Genomic DNA, 4719 nt, shown 5'->3' on the forward strand with positions numbered 1-4719 from the left:
CACAGGGTGGGTCTCCTCAGGGTGCCGTCGGCCAGACAGTGCCGGCTGGCGACCCCAAGGGGGAGGGCCTTCTCTGTGGGAGCTCCCACCCTCTGGAATGAGCTACCCCCAGAGATCAGGGTGATCCCTGATCTCCCTTCCTTCCGCCGCGCCCTTAAGACATGGCTATTCCAACTTGCAGGACTGGCCTAGGGGAAAAATTTTAATGGGGTCTTAAAGCAATTTTATATTAACTTGACCAAATTACTAATATTTGTTTTTACTTATGTTTTTAAATTGTAGTTTTTGGGGATTAGTGTTTTATCTGGTTGTTAGCCGCCCTGAGTCCGTAAGGAGAAGGGCGGGATATAAATTAAATAAATAAATAAAATAAATAAATAAACACGGATGGAAGTAAAATGTCTGGTGACTCTGGAGGCAGTTCAGAAGGGCTGGGTTTATGGGGAATTGGCAGACAAGTTGTGATGTGTGACTATCCTCTATCCCGTTATCTTTAGCCCTTCTAGTAAATCAGATATTCTTAAGTGACTCCTCTGCATATAAAATCCAGAATATTCAACCTAGTATTCCTTTTCCCCATCCATCTGAACTTTTAGGGGGTAGAGAGGAACAGATGTAGAACATCTGGGATATGGCAACTCTTTTTTGAATGAGGACCAGCTGATAAAATGCTGGATAAATCTTAACTGAAACAAGCAATTGCAGGTGGAAGACCTGCAGACTAATTTGATGGATGCAGGAAAAGGGTTTAGTTCAGCTTAGTTTAGTCCTGCTTATTGAATAGGAAGGAGGAAGGTAAACTATTAGTGGAAAGCGATACCAAATTCCCAAATGCAATCTTGGTGCCATCTTGTGCATCTGCTTCATTTTTGTATACAACTTAGCCAAATCAAGCTGTTCCTTTAAGAGAGGCTGTGCAACCTATCTGTTTTGGAGAAAGTTAATGGCCCAGGGAACAGTGGAATCAAAAACTCTTGAGGGAAGGCAATGTATGTGGCAGCCCTAGGGAGGAATGTAATGATTATTAAGCAACTTCTGCTGAAGATAGTAAATCAATCCAGTTGCTCTGTTGATAAGAGAGAACAATTCAAATACTTTTTGAATAATTCATTCTATTCTGTTTGTCCATTGGGTTGCATATTAATGATTATAAATGTTCAGTAAGCAGAAGAGGCCTTCCAAAATGTAGGTGTGGGGAAAAAATCACATCATTGATTAAGCCCTTGTACCCAAAAGAATTATCTCTTGAGTGGATGATAGACCTTTGCACTAGACATCTTTGGGAAACATCTAAAATGGTTGTATATCCTTTGCAGTCTTCTGGCAGATTGATAATAACATCCACAGAAACTGTATACAAGAATGGCTGGAGCAAACTAGCCAGTTTAGCAGTAGGTTCCATGTCCTTTTTCCACTTTGAAAGCTCACATCTGCCATATCAAGCAATGTGTTGCATCTGTGTCTGTGTGTTTCTGCTTTTTGTGCTTAGTTTTATATTTCTTCCATTCATGAATAAAACTTTCTCGATTGGAGATACAGGGAACAAGGATATATATACAGGATCTGGCAACGACAGTGGCAAATTATGATGTTAGAACCACAGCCAACTGTTTTGGCTGCCCTTGTTTCTTCAGTCTTGTTGCTGAATCTTTTATTCTTCGCCCATGATTTTGGACCTGTGTAAACCTAGAATTTAAAGTTATCAAAACAATTTTTTTAAAAAAATCCATATTATTTTGTATCATTCATGCATGGTGCATGGCTATATAGGAATGGACTATCTTTTGAAGATGATATACTTTTCAGAAAACATGGTTATCCCTCATGGGTTAATGCTGATGTATAGATGGAGATATATAGGTGTACAATGTCATTGTGTAGATTATATATTTAAACCTGTAAATCCTTACAAAATGTAATGAATAGTTTAATCCTTCAGATAGCTACAGTAAAATATGTTACTTTATTTTTTTAGCAGAGACAGGAATGAATGCTGTTGTGTCATCCCCAGCAACATAGCTCTGAAGAAGTTGTGGGGGGAGAAAGCAAGGTGTCATTCTTTATATTCATGCAAATAATGACATTTTAAATGATAATGTAATATATCATCCTCCTAACAGTATAATTATCCAGACTCCCTTGTAGATAATTATTCAGGGATAATTGTCAGCTTCTTGAAAAGTTTTTACTACAGATTACATATGTTTTGACTTTAGAACAAATTACAGTTAAATGATTTAACTAAAGTGTTTGTAGGTAGTGCGTTCAGCTGACATAAAATTTAAAATGTATATATCACTGGAGCAATCTAAATCTAATCAGGTTGTAGAAAACATTAACCAATACTTACTTCCTAGTACTAAGTTGCTCTCATTAGAAATGTCAGCCTTTGGCAGCACATATACTAAAATTGGAACGATACAGAAAAGATTAGCAGGGCCCTGCGCAAGGATGGCACGCAAATTCGTGAAGCGTTCCAAAAAAAAAAAAAGAAAGAAAAAAGAAATGTCAGCCTTCACACCAGACACAACTTTAAGTATCTATTTTGCAGGAGCTCAATCCCACATTCAAAATAACAGAGTTGGAAGGGACCTTGGAAGTCTTCTAGTCCAGCCCCCTGCTCAGACAGGAAACCCTATACCATTTCAGACAAATGGTTGTCCGATCTCTTCTTAAAAACTTCCAGTGTTGGCATTCACAACTTCTGGAGGCAAGTTGTTCCACTGAATAATTGTTCTAACTGTCAGGAAATTTCTCCTTAGTTCTAGGTTGCTTCTCTCCTTGATTAGTTTCCATCCATTGCTTCTTGTCTTGCCTTCAGGTGCTTTGGAGAATAGTTTGATTCCCTCTTCTTTGTGGCAACCCCTGAGATGTTGGAACACTGCTATCATGTCACCCCCTAGTCCAGACATGTCAAACTTGCGACATCATGTTACGTCGCATGATGTATTGGAGCTTTTCCCCCATTGCCGTCAATGGGGTGGGCGCAGTTTCCTTGTGACGCGTCCAGCCTGTGGGCCAGCAGTTTGACACCCCTGCCCTAGTCCTTCTTTTCATGAAACTATACAGCAATCATTCTTTATATGTTTTAGCCTCCAGTCCCCTAATCATCTTTATTGCTCTTCTCAGCACTTTTTCTAGAGTCTCAACATCTTTTTTACATCGTGGTGACCAAAACTGGATGCAGTATTCCAAGTGTGGCCTTACCAAGACATAGTAAAGTGGTATTAATACTTCACATGATCTTGATTATATCCCTCTGTTAATGCAGCCTAGCACTGTGTTGGCTTTTTTGGTAGCTGCAGCACACTGCTGGCTCATATTTAAGTGATTGTTCAGTAGGACTTCAAGATCCCTCTCACAATTACTACTATTGAACCAGGTATGACCTATACTATACCTGTGCATTTGTTTTTTCTTGCCTAAATGTAGAACCTTACTTTTTTTACCATTGAATTTCATTTTGTTAGATAGTGCCAATGTTCAAGTCTGTCATGATCCTTCTGTATCGTAAGCCTGTCTTCTGGAGTGTTGGCTATTCTTGCCAGCTTGGTATCATGTGCAAATTTGACGATTTCCCCATCAATCCCCTCATCCAAATCATTGATGAAGATGTTGAAAAGTAGTGGGCCTAAAACAGAGCCTTGAGGTACCTCACTGCATACTTCTCTCCACATAGATTCAGTTACAACACTTCACCAATATGGCTAGGTTAATTTTTCTGCTCAGAAAGAGTCACAGATAATGCAGAATTTCTATCTGCTGCAATTCATACCAATCAAAGATTGCTATATGTCTCTGTTCCAGGCTTTAATTGTTTTTCTTCCATGTTTCTGAGTCAACATATTTTTTTTTACCCCATGCAGCTTGAGCATGTTTAATAACAATTTGGTCTGCTGTTGCCATATTTATGTGTTGTAACTGATTTTGCCCAAGTAGTAATCCTTTTGCAAATAGATAAGGACTTCTAGCTGCCACTTTGCATACACAACATGGTTCCAAATTCCTGAAGTTAGCCATCATCTGATCCCTCCACATTGGGAGCTCTTGACCTAATCTTTATACTATCAGAGATTTGAATTCAAAAGTAGCCGTTGTTAGAAGTTTTGCTTCTGAACATAAGAAAAATACTGAGTACAGGTAGTCCTTGATTTACGACAGCTGAGTCAAAAAATGCCATTGTTAAGCAATGCAGTTGTTAAGTGAGTTGTGCCCCATGCTATGACTTTTTTGCTACAGTTATTAAGTGAATCGTGTTAAGCAAATCTGGCTTTCTCCATTGACTTTGCTTGTCAGAAACCAGTTAGGAAGGTCACAAATTGCTGTTGTAGCTTGAATGGTCACTAAATGAATGGTTGTATACCGTATATTCCGGCGTATAAGACGACTGGGCGTATAAGACGACCCCCAACTTTTCCAGTTAAAATATAGAGTTTGGGCTATACTCACCGTATAAGACTACCCCTGTTCCAACGCACACCAAATAAAAATTAAAAAACATCAGATTTGATTTCAATATAGTAATTTTAATTCAAATGCTTATGACATGCAGGTACTTAGCAGGAAAACTGTCACTTATAAACATAAGGCTGTTTGTCATCAAACATGTAAACATAAAACAGTGCAAGTGGATTAAACTTTTCCTAATTCATTCTAAAGCTGAAAGGAAGGATAAGACAATAAACCCATGGGAGCTGCCATGCTGTTTGTTTTCTAAGC

General features: G+C 38.7%; 1 protein-coding gene and 1 non-coding gene across 2 annotated transcripts in view; both read left to right on the top strand.

Annotated features, from left to right (window-relative positions):
- Window positions 1–4719, top strand: part of FAM155A (family with sequence similarity 155 member A) — a 456024-nt gene that overhangs the window by 309220 nt on the left and 142085 nt on the right. The gene's annotated exons all lie outside the window — the stretch shown is intronic.
- On the top strand, window positions 2382–2486 carry LOC114922309. The gene has a single exon (XR_003810373.1). It is a non-coding gene; the product is annotated as a U6 spliceosomal RNA (small nuclear RNA).

Source organism: Protobothrops mucrosquamatus, unplaced genomic scaffold, assembly GCF_001527695.2.
Source record: "Protobothrops mucrosquamatus isolate PMUCROS unplaced genomic scaffold, P.Mucros_1.0 scaffold51, whole genome shotgun sequence".
NCBI classification, from domain to species: Eukaryota; Metazoa; Chordata; class Lepidosauria; order Squamata; family Viperidae; genus Protobothrops; species Protobothrops mucrosquamatus.